The following is a 17,195-nucleotide window of genomic DNA, read 5'->3' on the forward strand; positions in this document are numbered from 1 at the left end:
CAAGTGAAGTTTTCGATTGTGGTCAAAGATGAAGTCCGCGTGTATTAGTCACGCAAACAGTTTGTCGTTAGTTGACATCTAGGGACAGCGCTAAGGGGAGATGTCCTCCGCTTACAGGGAATAACAACTCTAAACCCTATGATCTGAAAGCACAACATTTGCAACTTCTGGTGCTTAGGTCACGTCTAAAATAATAAACCCGGTTTGTCTTCGTGATGGCTATGCGCACGATATTTTGTCTGCCCGCCGTTGTTCCTGTGGACGAACATCATTCTTGCGACTGGCAGCACCTTCTTCAGCTGTGACGGAACCGCCCGAGTCTCGGCCGGCTGTAGCGCGGCTTCGTGTGACGTGACGTCACAGTGACGCGCGCGCCGCTCCGTGACTTCACGCGCCCGTTTTGTGGAGGGGGGAGCGAGTGATGACGTCATGCGAGCTGATCCGTCGCGCTTCTTCCGTAGATGCCCGGCCGACGGTATCCGTGTCTCCGTTCCTCGGCCTCGCGTGTGCTGTTTGTTCCTCGGTCTCGTGTGAGCTGTTTTTAGTTGTTTCAACTCCTTGTCACTACTTTAATTTTAGGTATTTATTTCCTAGTCATTACAATTATTTAAGGTTTTCATTTTCTTGTTTATATTCATGTTAAACTTACCACGATAGCGCTCTTTCATTTTGTTGTCAACCACTCTGAAAATTATTAATAACGCTCTTTCAAATGGTTTAATTCAATATGTTGTAGCTTAAGCATTTCTTAAATTAAAGCTGTTTTTATACAGTAGGGTAGTTAAAAGTTGGAATTACACAAAATGGGAAGTATCTTCTGTACGAAGGATTTTTAGAAAATTTACTAGATGGAATTTCTTTGTTTCTTTTAAATTCTCAATTGATTTTCAGAATTTGAGCATGAGGATCTGAGACCTTCTATATACGCGGCACACTGTTTTCCAGAAGTCCTTATATCAAAATACAATCTATTATCTGAAGTACCCGGCTATGCCCGGGCTGAACCCAGGATGTCCGCGAGTTAAAGCAAAATGTATAGCGCTATATAACAATGTGGTGGACATAGAGAAATGACATACAATTACTGTTTGTATGTCTATGGCCTATGATTTTCTGTTATAAAAAAGAATTTACAAATGGCGATCGGTTGAACGCTTTAGAAGTTCATACGCTGCAGCGCCATATAGTGGTGAGTAATAAAAAATGGATAGCATAAAAACCTTCTCCATGAAAAAAAAAACACTTCGATGTGCCAACTTTCATGGCGATCGGTCAAACGGTGTCTGAGTTTATCAGTCTCATTTATACCAACATCCATTTATACATATAATATTTATATATTATATGTACTACACGCCCAAGCCAACTGTGATCCCGAGGAGGGGAGTGACGGAAGCGCTAGTGTCGCAGTGAGAGAGGGGTGGGGAATGAGGAGAGGTTGGCAGTAGGGGAATACCGTTAGCTGTGGAAGCAAGGAGTACACACATGCGTTCATAAGTGTACGCAACGATGGCCATGAAGCGCAGTCGTGCAGTAAGAAATGTTGTGATAAGGTGAAGGTACAGTTGTATGAAACAGCGAAACACAGTGTCTACGAAGATGTCACAGTGTGTACCAAAGTGTGTCACAGCATCACATCGTACCGTTTGTGTTATATAAATTTCCTTACTTAGCACCATATTTAACATACATGTCGGTATACATATGCCTATAATCAAAGAAAATATTGTTTGTGTGATTAATTAATGAAAAAAATGCAAGAAACATTTCATCACAGTTTCGTGCATAGTGCACGTAACAAACGCCCACTCAGCCATTTAGTTCTTCAATTCCTGATATGTTACCATTGGAATATGTGCTGCTGTTGTCCGAAAAGTCCCATTCACTGTCTGAGCTGGACTCGCCAAAGTTAACAACAATTTTCTCAATTTCGTGCTCTATTAGACAGTCACCTGCCCAGTACTCTGCTTTTGTATGTTTTACATGTAAAATAGCATTTTGCCATTCTTCTTTGGTGACGCTATTGATTGCTTCTGTTGTGATGTTTTCAATGGTACGTGATGATTGAGCGACATTTTTTTCAGCAACACGTGATTTCACAATGTTCCATACATAATGGCATTAAGCTCACAGTGGTATGGTGGTAATCTTATTACTTCATGCCCATGTTATTCTAACATCTCATCTATGCAAAACCTGGGAGATGGACGTCGACCACGAACGAGCTGGAGGAGTTCACATTTTGTCATATCATTGTCATGCGGAATGTTGTTGTTCTGTAACCATTGGATGATATCTTGTTTTCTTGTACCGGCTGTTGGTGGCTTATTTAACTGGACGGAATGATAAGGGGCATTATCCATTACAACCAACGAATTAGCAGGCAGATTTGGAATAAGCTTGTCTTGCACCCATCTGGAAAAGTAACCGGCTATGTAACTGGCTATGTATAGTTTTTTGTTTTGTTGTACTGCCCGATGTCATTTGTCAATACACGTTATATTGACTTGATGTAAGCTTTTGGACATACGCCATTGCTTAGCACATGTATGTCTGTAGAAGAAAACTACAAAAAACACAAATGACAAAAAACACAAATTAAGCAAAAAATTGCTGTTGTCAGGATTTAACGCCACACAATACTCCACAACAGGAATATGGTCAACAAACAAAGAAAAACAAAGAAAAATGGACTAACAGAACGGAAAAAAACCCACAAATGATGACAGCACAAAAATACCCAACCCAAAAAATTCAGCACAACAGTTGAAACGAGACAGAAACACAGCAAAATGAAAAGACGAAACAAACACAATAGTTTTCCAAAAAATAATAAACAAAAGAGAAACGAAAAAAAACCACAAATGATGACAGCACAAAATATTGAACCCAAAACAATTCAGCACAACAGTCAAAATGAGACAAAAACACGACCAAACGAAAAGATGAAACAAACACAACAGTTTTCTAAACAGAAACTAGCAACGTTTCGGGAACTGCTATCTGCTCCCGTCCTCAGGCAGAGACGCACCTGTGCTTCCTTACCATGTGCGTCTCTGCCTGAGGACGGGAGCAGATAGCAGTTCCCGAAACGTTGCTAGTTTCTGTGTAGAAAACTGTTATGTTTGTTTCATCTTTTCGTTTGGTCGTGTTTTTGTCTCATTTTGACTGTTGTGCTGAATTGTTTTGGGTTCAATATTTTGTGCTGTCATCATTTGTGTTTTTTTTTTCGTTTCTCTTTTGTTTATTATTTTTTGGAAAACTATTGTGTTTGTTTCGTCTTTTCGTTTTGCTGTGTTTCTGTCTCGTTTCAACTGTTGTGCTGAATTTTTTGGGTTCGGTATTTTTGTGCTGTCATCATTTGTGGTTTTTTTTTCGTTCTGTTAGTCCATTTTTCTTTGTTTTTCTTAGTTTGCTGACCATATTCCTGTTGTGGAGTATTGTGTGGCGTTAAATCCTGACAACAGCAATTTTTTGCTTAATTTTTGTTTTTTGTCATTTGTGTTTTTTTGTAGTTTTCTTCTACAGACATAAATGTGCTAAGCAATGGCGTATGTCCAAAAGCTTACATCAAGTCATGCACTCCCATTGCACAAATCTTTCAAAAATAACACGTTATACCTATTACAGTCACGCACGCTTCGAAACCTTGCTCCGCTTTCAAAGGATCCGTGAAATACTTGAACAGCTATACGTATCCGCGCACTGTGTCGTGACTTATGGTGACAACTCTACTTGCCGTCCCACCCGCGACATGACGCGCTTCGACCATTGAGGCGGACTAGGGAAAGGGAGGGGACAGTGTGGCGGAAGGGATGACGGCGGAGGGAGGGGTCCGTCTGACCTTGGGTAGTTCACATTTTTCCCGGGACCTCCAAGTCACTGCACTACTTGCCAGCTGCAGCCTGCCACTGCTCGCCGCGACCACCACGTCGCTCCACTACTTGCCAGCTGCAGCCTGCCACTGCTCGCCGCGACCACCACGTCGCTGCACTACTTGCCAGCTGCAGCCTGCCACTGCTCGCCGCGACCACCACGTCACTGCACTACTTGCCAGCTGCAGCCTGCCACTGCTCGCCGCGACCACCACGTCGCTCCACTACTTGCCAGCTGCAGCCTGCCACTGCTCGCCGCGACCCAACGTCGCTCCACTACTTGCCAGCTGCAGCCTGCCACTGCTCGCCGCGACCACCACGTCGCTGCACTACTTGCCAGCTGCAGCCTGCCACTGCTCGCCGCGACCACCACGTCACTGCACTACTTGCCAGCTGCAGCCTGCCACTGCTCGCCGCGACCACCACGTCGCTCCACTACTTGCCAGCTGCAGCCTGCCACTGCTCGCCGCGACCCAACGTCGCTCCACTACTTGCCAGCTGCAGCCTGCCACTGCTCGCCGCGACCACCACGTCACTGCACTACTTGCCAGCTGCAGCCTGCCACTGCTCGCCGCGACCCAACGTCGCTCCACTACTTGCCAGCTGCAGCCTGCCACTGCTCGCCGCGACCACTACGTTACTGCACTACTTGCCAGCTGCAGCCTGCCACTGCTCGCCGCGACCACCACGTCGCTGCACTACTTGCCAGCTGCAGCCTGCCACTGCTCGCCGCGACCACCACGTCACTGCACTACTTGCCAGCTGCAGCCTGCCACTGCTCGCCGCGACCCAACGTCGCTCCACTACTTGCCAGCTGCAGCCTGCCACTGCTCGCCGCGACCACTACGTTACTGCACTACTTGCCAGCTGCAGCCTGCCACTGCTCGCCGCGACCACCACGTCACTGCACTACTTGCCAGCTGCAGCCTGCCACTGCTCGCCGCGACCCAACGTCGCTCCACTACTTGCCAGCTGCAGCCTGCCACTGCTCGCCGCGACCACCACGTCACTGCACTACTTGCCAGCTGCAGCCTGCCACTGCTCGCCGCGACCCAACGTCGCTCCACTACTTGCCAGCTGCAGCCTGCCACTGCTCGCCGCGACCACTACGTTACTGCACTACTTGCCAGCTGCAGCCTGCCACTGCTCGCCGCGACCACCACGTCGCTGCACTACTTGCCAGCTGCAGCCTGCCACTGCTCGCCGCGACCACCACGTCACTGCACTACTTGCCAGCTGCAGCCTGCCACTGCTCGCCGCGACCCAACGTCGCTCCACTACTTGCCAGCTGAAGCCTGCCACTGCTCGCCGCGACCACTACGTTACTGCACTACTTGCCAGCTGCAGCCTGCCACTGCTCGCCGCGACCACCACGTCGCTGCACTACTTGCCAGCTGCAGCCTGCCACTGCTCGCCGCGACCACTACGTTACTGCACTACTTGCCAGCTGCAGCCTGCCACTGCTCGCCGCGACCACCACGTCGCTCCACTACTTTCCAGCTGCAGCCTGTCACGCGAGCGGTCATCGTTATCATGACTTACGGAAATTTTTAATGCTTTTGAGTTAGCACTAACAAATATTTGGCTAACATAAGTGTCCGCGTAACACAAAATGCGTGGGAGATATCGTGATGATTTTGCTGGAACATTCCTTAAATAGTAAAAATGACAAGAAAATAATAATAAAAAAATAGTTTGTGTACCTGAGCCTTGATTTTTTTTGTAGCTTTTTCTTCATTACATTTTGAGGATTTTTCTGAAATTTAAACTCGATATCTCCCTTGAACTTGTTGTTTGCTACACATATATTTTAAAACTATCCACTTGCGATACGCAGAATCAATACTAATATTATAAATGCGAAAGTAACTCTGTCTGTCTGTCTGTCTGTCTGTCTGTATGTCTGTTTGTTTGTTACCTTTTCCCGGCTGAACGGCTGAACGGATCGTAATGAAATTTGGCAAGGAGATAGATTATATCCTGGGGATGGACATAGGCTATCTTTTGTCTAAAAAAATAATCTTTAAACGGGTTAAAAAAATATATCTTAATTTTATGTAATGTGTGTCATAGATATACAAACTGTTAGTGTCATTCCTCTATGCCTGCCGAGCAATAGCTTTCAAGCCATTACGTTACGTTTTTCTATTGTAAGGAACTAAGTAGAGAGTAAGAAAAAAATAAAGATCTTGACAGTTTGTAGTGTCGTTATATTTGTTTCAATTTTCAATACCGTTTTTGTATATTACAATTTAAATTGCAGAAAAAAATTATGTTTTAAACACATACATAGCGAGTGTGTGTCATTTCTCTATGTCCCGAGGTCTCGCCGCGTCAATTTTCTCCTTGGGGCGAACCCGTCCGCTTAGTTAAATAAACAGCTTTTATCGTTGAATGATTTCATGATTTACTTCATGAGAATCTGCTCTCATAAAAAAGTAAGTTTTATAGACATTTAATAGGTGTCTCTCTCTCTATCTATGAATCGTTACAAATTTATTTCCTTTATTTTTTTAGTTTGATTTGATACAATATGATTTCACTAAAAATCAATTTCTACCCCTTCCTATTTTCATTTCCACATTACGAAGTTTCACTTCTTCCGCGCGGAGGGACTCCACGCAATATTTTTGCATGCAATTAAAAACTATTTTTTAATGATGCCAAAGAATTATAACTTATGCGCGCACCTAAGTACACGCACCGGTAAATATGTAGTGTACGGATTAGCGCCAAAAAAAATCGTACAAATATAAAATAACTTTCATTATATGCTCTATTACGTCCTCTTTTCATTAACCGCCTGCGGAGATAAAAAATTCCAATTACTTTTGGAGATATCGCCGTTATTTTGCAATACAAGCCCTATGTAATCATTCAACAGACGCCATTTTATATTTTGCCGTGTGTGCGTGAATGCCTAAATAACAGAAATTTTCCATTAGGTAAAGTTAGTTACATTATAAATACTTCAAAATAAACGGAAATTAAAAATAATATCAATTAATTTTACTTGTATAGTTTTAAGTATTTATAATGTAACTGACCTGACCTAACAAAACGGGACAAAGGTAGATTAGGTCAGGTCAGCTACAGTATAAATACTTTGAAACTGAACGGACATTACAAATAATAAAAATTAATTTTAATGGTTGTTTAGTTTTAAAGTATTTATAATGTAGCTGACCTTACCTAACAAACCGGGAAAAAGGATGAACAGTAGGAACTCACGCAATGTTCTTTTTACGTGATGTAGTCGTTCAACTACGTCGCGAAAAAAAAAAAAAAAAAAATCATACTTGTAAACAAGCAACAATGGTGAACGCGGGAAGCCTACGATTCACTCATCCTTCTGGACATACCCAAATACTCACGTTGGCAAGCCTTCTTTCAACAGACGAGAGGCAGACGCCCGATCGTGTTTCTTCGGGTTTATTTTTGTTTATTGTAAATAAATATGCAACTCATGAAAACTAATGGTCAATTAGGTTATGTTAGCTACATTATAAATACTTTAAAACATCGTGGATGGTTGATTTGGTTTGGATAGCTACATTAAAACTACTGTGAAATCATGTAAACGGTTTCCTAGCGCTGGATAGCTACATATTAAAAAGTTATTTGCTAAGCAACCATAAAATGATTTTACAGTTTTTTTAATGTAGCTATACTTACCTAATATAACCAACCATCCACAATGTTTTAAAGTATTTTTAATTACTTCTTGCTAATTTTAAGAAAAGAAGGCTTGCCAACGTGAGTATTCGGGTATGTCCAGAAGGATGAGTGAATGGTAGGCTTCCCGCAAATCGCCGCATCAGTGCACAGCATGAAAATTAAAAAATTCCATATCTCCTAAAGTATTTGGAATTTCTGATCTCCGCCGGGTTTAATGAAAATAGGAAGTTAAAGAGCACAGAATAAAGGTATTTTTGGAATTTTAAATTTTTTTTTAACAAATATTGCCCAAATATTAAAATTAAAAAATTCGATATCTCCTAAAGTATTTGGAATTTCTTATCTCCGCAGGCGGTTATGAAAAGAGGACGTAAAAGAGCATATAATGAAAGTTATTTCAGATTTGTACGATTTTTTTTGGCGCTAATCCGTACACTACATATTTACCCACGCACCCATTTTTTAAATTTAATTTCAATATATATTTTTTCTCCCTACCTATACCTAGGGCACTCATAATTCTTTTAAATTTCACGTGTATGTTTTCAATGTCATTTCAGTTGTACATTTTTTTTTGTCAAATTGGTCATTATTTATACTTTGTTTAATTTTGGAAACATACGTATTTTTAGGTATAATGACAAATAAAAAAAAATTAGTTACACTAACATTCTTAGGTTTTTATTGTGTGGATAGTTTCAAGTTTCATATTATGTAGGTATATAAATTCTTAAGCTTATAAATTTCTTCGAAAATTATTCATAGTTTGGTAGGGCCTACTAATTTTCTATTTGTCAATATTGTTATTTTTTTTACAGTACCTACTTATTTGCAAGGAGTTTGGTTTAGTGTTTATAATTTATCTGCTGAGCGTCAAGAGTCTTAGGGCTACTGAGACCGAAGACCAGAATTATTTATCAATTATGTAATATATTGTTGAAAAATTTGAATTTTACTATTTCAGGTAGGTTGATTTTTTTTATATTAATTAGAATAGTTACGTGTAATTGCCATCTTCCTTTATTTCATATTAAACATTATGTTTGGTTGAGTGTGAGATAATTTTATTTATTAATGTTTTAATTTCATTTATTTTCTTTTATACACACACACACACACACACACACACATATATATATATATATATATATATATATATATATATATATATATATATATATATATATATATATATATATATATATATATTTCTTACCTACCTACATCTATTAAATTTCAGGTGGATGTTAACATTGTCATTCCAGTTGAATATTTTTTTTGACAAATTTGTTGTTATTTATACTTTTTGTTTCATTTAGGACTATGCCCCCCCCCCCCCCCCCCAGGTGGTTAAAGCCCCAAAATTTCGAAAGTTTAAAATTTTGTAAAAATCTTTATCTTTCGATTTTAAGCGTTTTCGAGCCATTCAGGGTCCTCGAAACCCCCGCCCCCCTCTGGGATAAAGTCCCAAAATTTCGATAATATTAGGAATTTTAAATATCTATTCTTTCGAGATGGAGTGTTCCGAAACATTCGAGATCCTGAACCTCCACCACTCCCTCCCCCCCTTTCTCAAAAGTGAAAGCCACAAAATTTCGAAAAATTGGAGGAAATTGTATTAAAATTAAGTCATTACGAACTAAAGTGTCCGGGGCATGGTGGAACTTTTACCCAAAGTCGACTTCGCACCCAATTTTGTGGGAGAGGGAGGGGGGAGTGCAAAACCCCAAAATTACGAAAAATTTCAAAAATTTCTTAAATTTAAGTATACTTTTTTACTATTTGGAGTGTTTCCGAGCCATTCGGGGTCCTCAAACTACCTTCCCCCCACAATGAGTCAAAGACACAATAATAAAAAAAATTCCCAAACTTTCGAAAACCTATTCTCTTTCGGTTTGGAGTGTTTACGAGCCATTCGGGGTCCTCAACATCCCCCCCCCCCCCCCCCTTCTCATGGGTCAAAGCCCCAAAATTTAGAAAATTTCAAAAATCATTCTCTTTCGATTTTTAGTGTTTCCCTGCCATTCAGGGTCCTCAAAATCACCCCTCCCCCTCTGGGGACAAAGCCCCAAAATCTCAAAAATTTCAGGAATTTCGAATATCATTTCTTTCGAGATGGAGTGTTCCAAACCATTCGAGGTCCTGAACCTCCACCCCCCCCTTTTTTTTTCTCAAAAGTGAAAGCCACAAAATTTCTAAAAATTGGAGGAAATTGTATTAAAATTAAGTCATTACTAACTAAAGTGTCCGGGGGATGGCAGAACGTTTACCGAAAGACGTGTTCTCCAACAAATTTGTGGTAAGGGGATTGGGGGAATGCAAAACCCCAAAATTTCGAAAAATTTCTTAAATTTAAGTATACTTTTTTACTATTTGGAGTGTTTCCGAGCCATTCGGGGTCATCAAACTACACTCCCCCCACAAGGAGTCAAAGACCCAATAATTAAAAAAATTCCCAAAATTTCCAAAAACCTATTCTTTTTCGATATGGAGTGTTTACGAGTTATTCGGGGTCCTCAACATCATAAACCCCCCCCCCCTCAGGGGTCAAAACCCCAAAATTTAAAAAAATTTCAAATATCATTCTTTCGACAAAGCCCCAAAATTTCGAAAATTTCAGGGATTTCAAATATCATTTCTTTCGAGATGGAGTGTTCCAAACCATTCGAGGTCCTGAACATCCACTTTCCGCAAAAGTGAAAGCCCCAAAATTTCGAAATATAAGAATATATATAATTGGATTTTGGTATGTATGACGTCGATAAACTCTTACACCGTTTGAACGATCGCCATGAAAGTTGGCACATCGAAGTGTTTTTATCATGAAGAAGGTTTTTATGCTATCCATTTTTTTGTAACTCGCCGCTAGATGGCGCTGTAGCGCATCAACTTCTAAACCTTTCAACCGATCGCCATGGGTAAACAGAAAATCATAGGTCACAGATACACAAACAGTAATTATGTGTCATTTCTTAATGTCCAACACACTGGACATATCGCTATCCATTTTTCTGTAACTCGCGGACAATATATCACCCGGTGTTCAGCCCGGGCAAAGCCGGGTACTGCAGCTAGTATATATATATAAATTCTTTCCATTTGAATGTGGGAATGATAGGATTGAAGGTGGGTGGATATATGCCCATCCGTCCCTCCCCCTGGGCAAGCCCCGGCACGAGGTCGGGCGCTCACAGAATGAGGCACGATGTGACATTTGGTCTGATAGTAGCTGCATTCCGTGTGTTTACATAAGAGCAGTGCAGGCAGGTTCAGACGCGACACGACGCCGCTAAACTATCGCGGTCGGACACGTGGCGACTCCAGCGAATGACTGTTCCAAACTGTTTGCTGCAGTGTTCTTTCTGCGCATGCGCGTTTTTAAAAATAAGTTGTTAACAAAGGGATGTGTTAGTGTGTTTATAGCTCCCTATTTAAATACTGTTTTCTATTGTTAATTCAATTTAAGTAAATATTCAATTGTATTTTGTTTTGACTGAATTTTCCTCAGAATTGAGTTCGATTAGTATGTTCAGTACAGGAAAAACCTATTCTATATAATCCATCTTTGATGGAGTATCAGAACAGCAATTTAATTTCAAGAGTGTGGGAAGAAATAAATTAACTAAAATACGGCGCTAAGCTGTCGCGAGGCATCGTGTGGCATTGCGCCGTGTCGCGTCGTGTCGCATCGCGTCTTGTCTGAGCCTTACACTAAGAGAACATCTGTTGAAAAAATTTGTGGCAGATGAACAAATGCAAGGGAGCTACAGAGTTAAAATACTATAAACAGCCTCTAATTAAAATTACGGACAAAAAAAAATCAACATTATGTGAGACCGAACCTTAAGAGAAACTTTTTATTTTATTTTTTTAACTTTATTTGTCTGGTGATGTAAAGAGTTAACACTTGGCATCACCAGGCAAGGGCATGGGAAGGTGGTTTGGGCTTATATTTATTGTGTTTTAAGTAGGGTTTTATGCCTTTTCGACTTCGACCGTTCCATAGCCAGACAAACTCCGCAACAATATGAAAGTACCGTAATGTTGTAGCTATAATAAATACTAATGGAAAAGTTGACCACATAATTGTTTATAAATATATTTTAAGCCTAAAAAATCTTATTTGTTTAAAAAATTTTAATACAAAATGTACCAATGGAATTTTACAACATCCTGAGTAGGAAATAGTGCTACCATTGAAGAGTAACCTCCAAAGTTAAGACTCCAGCTACGGCAATCACAGTTCGAGACGGTGACATTCAACGACATAAATCTACAGTTTTGCTTCTTCTTTTTTAAGTGTAAGTGTAATTGCAGGTTCAGCATCGACAATAAGTAGCAGGTAAATGCGCTCCAGGGTGGGTCCCAGGACAGGGCTACCCAGGCATCTGCCCGGGTCCCGCCACTACCGGGGCCACGCGCGGTGCTTCTCAGTTTTACACGTGTGTCTAGTGTTCCGTCAAAAATAAGGACAATGATGGGAAAAAAGGAAAATTAACATTTTATCATCTTAAAACTGAATGTGCTGGTCAGAACCTGCTTCAAATAACGATTTCGTATTATATGATAATGTATATAATGACGCGATTCTACCGGAAACGTCATCGTAAGTATTTATGAAACCAACCTGGGGATAATGTTATCAGGAAATAATATCGGAATATCCTGAAATAAATTAGAAAAACCATCGTCGAAATTTAAATCAAATGTTGGGTTGATATTGTTGCTCGAAAGGGTAATTTTTTTTTTCAAATCTTTCCAGAGGAGTGTCTCCATAAAGTCTAGGGCCGGCACTACTGCGATCCTTCGCTCCAAGCGAGCCCCCCCCCCCCCCCCCCTCCCCCCCCCCCTCACCGAGCGAGACGCGCACACGGCGCGCAGGACGATGCGACGCTGCGACGCTGCACCCCAGAGCCGGGGGTCGGGCGGGAAGCCTACATACAACTCACGTAGTTTCGGTTCCCTACCACGTTCGTGCAACTTCGGAAAATTGAAATTAAAAAAAAATCGAAGGGTTAGGTTAGGTTAGGTCTGTCACAACATGCTTGTTTTCATTGGAAACTTCTGATTTAGCGGCTGAAGTGGCGTTAATACCAAAACGCAAAACTTCGGAAATCTTCGGAAATTCTTGCAGGGAACCGAAACAACGTGAGTTGTAGGCTTCCCGGGTCGGGCAGCGCCGGTGCGCATCTTTCTCTTGTTTATATACTAACAGTTGCCAAACAAGTTTCACTTGCATCACTTGTACCGAGTTAGGCGCGCCTCTTTTAGGTAGGTTTCCAAGAAAGACTACCTATTGTAGCCGTTACCGTGGCGCGACTTCCGGAAAATTCTTAATATATATAAATCCAGTGTCCTGATGTTTGTTTCCAGTGAACTCTTCACCAAGTCAACCGATTTCGATGAAAATTGGCATTTATGTGTAATTTTTTTCAACTTGAGATATAGTATAGTTTTTATTTCGATTAATGGTCTTAATTATCAATTTTGATTGGTATTTAAGCCCGGGAAACAGTGGGTACTTCGTCTCCATGACAACGTTGCGTGCTCGAGAGTCGGGAAACCATCGGTGCTATTCGTTTTTTCTTCGGTACATTACAAAGCATTGTATAAAGTTTTTGTCAAAATTAATTAATTTTCATTTTATTTCATTTATTATAACTGTAAATAAGAGATTTGATCTCATTTTTCCCCCATTAATACAACCGTGCGAACCCGGGTCGGGCAGCTAGTATTTATATATTTTTTTCTTTTCATGGTACATGGACCCCAAAACCATCGTCAACTAAAATGTTTATGTTTATTTATTTATCTATATAGGCCTATATGTATATCACATTTTTATGGACACGAAAATCTTGCACAAATCACTTCCAAACTGATACATAAAATATTTTAATGCAAAATCTCAGTTGAGTTTGTTAGTGGGAAAAATTGGCCAAATGGGTAGAAATGGAGAAGGTTTTTTTGAAAAACAGAGAAATCGCTTAAACTCCCATAATATGACGAATATTGGATCCGTTTTAAAATATTATAACTCGTAGGAGTAATACATACCAAACACTTTTGTTTAAATATATTTTTTATACGACCAACCATAATTGCAAGGGGTGGAATAAACAAGGGTTGGAGGACAAAAAAAATTCAGAACTCCCTTACTAAACATACATTTGAATCCTTTCTATTGTTTGTAAATATTATACTTTTTATCTAAAACATTTGTCTGACACAATTTTTTAAAAGACGAACCATTGCTGCATGGAATTTAAAAAAAAAACAGAGGTAAAAAATTCATTTCTGTAAGAATACACTACTAAATCCATTTTTATTTTTGTAAAAAAATTAATATTTTATCTACAACTTTCGTGTGGAATAATTGTTATACAACCAAGGGGTGGAAAAAACAAGGGATGAACGACAAATAATTCATAACTCCCTTAATATGCATACTATGAAATTCGTTCGAATTGTTTGTAAACCGCATGCATATTATATAAATTTTTGTATGAAACAATTTTAATACGATCAACCATAACTGCAAGGGGTGGTAAAAATAATGGTTGTAGAACAAAAAAATTCATAACTTTCTAAGTAAGCACACACGAAATCCATTTAAAATGTTATATTATCTGAAACATTTATCTGAAAAATATTTTTGATATAACCAACCATTTCTGCTAATAGTGAAATAACCAGGGGTTAAAGGACAAAAAAAAATCCTAACTCCCTTATAGGTATTTTCTAGAACCTATACCAAATAATTGTGAATCTTCTAATAATTATCTAAAACTTGGTCTGAACAAGATGTTGAAAAATGTAGGGGTAGATTAAAAAAATCTTAATTTCCGTACCATGTACATTATTAAGTCTGTTTTTATTTATTGTAAAACCTTAAAATATAATCTACCATCTTCGTGTGAAATAATTATGTATACAACCATTACTGTAAGTGGTAGGAATAACAAGAGATGAAAGATAAAAACAAATCATAATATTTTATTAGGAATACTATGAAATCCGTTATAATTTATTGTAAAAATCCTAAACATTATCTAACATTTAGCTTAATTTTTTATTATTAAACAAACTATTACCGTAAAAACGGATTGAAATAAAAAAATCCTTACTATCATATTCGTTCGAATATATTTTTAAAAATCTTAATGTTATCTTAAACCTTGGTCCAAAACAAATTTTTATACGTCTATGTATTATAGCAAGAGATAAAAAATAGTTTTTGAAGGTCAAGAAAAAATGCATAACTACCTTAGAAGGCATACTATGAAATTTTTTCCTAAGCTATTCAATGCATGATGCTTTGGGTTAAAAACATTCGTAACATTTTCTCTGCACTGAATAAGAGAAAATGGTTTATCGATCATTTTGAAATATTGGACAACATAGGCGTACCCAGGAATTTTTTTCGGGGGGTGTTCTTCCAGATTTTTAAGAAAAACTGCAAAAACACCAAAAATTGATTATTTCTTGAGTAAATAAATAAAATAGTCTCAAATTTCATTTTTTAACATGGGATATTGTTATGTAATTTGTACGTATTTTTTCTTTCAATTAACTTAAGTAAGTTCACATTACAATATTAAAATACCTAAAAAAAAAACCAAAAAGATATATATATATATATATAAATTATTAGTTAACGAATTTACGTACGCACTTTACAAACTTATTCCGAATAAGTTGACGGCATGACAATAGAATAATTTCTGTATAATTAGATTGTAAGGGTGTTAGCAAACTAAGGCCGGAATTACAATAGCCCGTCCATCCGTCATCCGTCATCCGTCTGTCAATTACGTGACCTGCACCCAATAAGATGGACTGAAAAATGTCATCCACTCGTCCGTCTAAAGCTTGGTAACTTTATACTTTTGACGGGTGAACGGATGAAACTATAACCTCCTAATGTCTTCTAGGTGTTTGCATATAAAATATTATGTAAAAATGTATTAAATTTTGTTTAATTGTTAGCTGATTCCAAGTTTCAAGTACTTACTTTACATAATTTTTTAAGTAATATAATTACATATGATAATTTTTTCTCCCAAATTGTTAAGTTTTCTCAACAGTTGTCAGCATTGACATGGAGAAATATTATGACGGACGAGCGGAGTGTTCTAAATCGCCAGCCGACCTCCGTAGCGTAGTCGGATGCACACCGGCTTATGGTGGGAGAGGTTCTGGGTTCGAGTCCCGGGTAAGGCATGGGAGTAAAATTGAGACTTATTCACAATATACACTTGCGATAAAAGATGATGAAAAAGAGTAATGAAATTGACATTTCTGGCTAAACGGATACCGCTCAAGGCCAAAATCCAAGCAGTGAAGTGAAGTGAAGTTGTATATCGCTTGGCGGCTGACGGACGGATGCGACGGGCTGTTGTAATTCAGGCTTTACAATTCAAGTGTAGCAAAACAGAATTAAATCTTTATATATAAAAATCTCGTGTCACGTTGTTTGTCCGGGCTAATTTCCGAAACTACTGCATTGATTTTAATGAAATTTCGCACAAATATTTGTAACTTTGTCCAACTTTATACATAGGCTACATTTTATTTCGACAGCGTTTTCCGAAAATCAGCTCCCAAGGGTGGTTAAGCACTGGCAACAGTGGGTACTCCATCTCCATGACAACGGGATTTTGCATTGTTTATGCCTTCTGCGTCTTCACGACAACGGGTATCGCTTAGATCGATTTTTTTTTTCAATTCGAGGCATATTTCTGTATAGATTTAATTATTATTTTATGTAAAATCATTTAAATTTAAAAATATTTTTGTGCGAAATACCACTGACTGACGCATTACGATTGACTTGAAATCTTTCAACCGATTGAAACTTAGCATAGTTACTCATTTTGTGATGTATGTAGACGATCACTAAGATATGATTTTCCGAAGGGAGTTTTGGGAGTTTTGGGGGTGTAAAATATAAAAATTCCAGTTCATGGTAGAAAATGACCATGGCAACGGCTGTTGCTTTGTTGATGCTTCATTCGTCTCTATGGCAACAGCTAATTCACTGTTAGTGCAGTCCTCATCACCGTTGAAATTTTACGGGGACTTTAAATATCAAAAATTGCCCTTTTTTTCAATTTTATATCCTACAGACTTGAACTTGACAGTAATGTTCCTCATGTTATTCAGGATGACGTTTTCCGAAAATCAACTCCCAAGGGTGGTTAAGCCCGGGCAACAGTGAGACATCGGGATTTTGTATTGTTTATGCCTTCTGCGTCTCCATGGCAACGGGCATTGCTTTGATTTTTTTTTTTCATTCGAGTTGCGGCAGTGGCGTACCCACAAGGAGGGGCATGTATAATGAGCGGCGCAAGTGTTCTGCCTGTAGACTGCCGAAGCGAAGTACGGGTATATCAGTTGTACGTTGCGTGCTCGAGAATCGGGAAACCATCGGTGATACTCGTTTTCTCTCCGGTACATTACAAAGCACTGTAATAATTTTTTGTCAAAATTAATTGCATTTTATTTCATTTATTATTACTGTAAATGGGATATTTAGTCTCATTTTTCCCCGTTAGTATAGCCGTGCGAAGATGGGTCGGGCAGCTAGTATAATATATATATTAAATTATATTATTCTATTACAATATTCGCTAAAAACAC

This window comes from Bacillus rossius, chromosome 3 (genome assembly GCF_032445375.1).
Source record: "Bacillus rossius redtenbacheri isolate Brsri chromosome 3, Brsri_v3, whole genome shotgun sequence".
NCBI lineage: Eukaryota > Metazoa > Arthropoda > Insecta > Phasmatodea > Bacillidae > Bacillus > Bacillus rossius.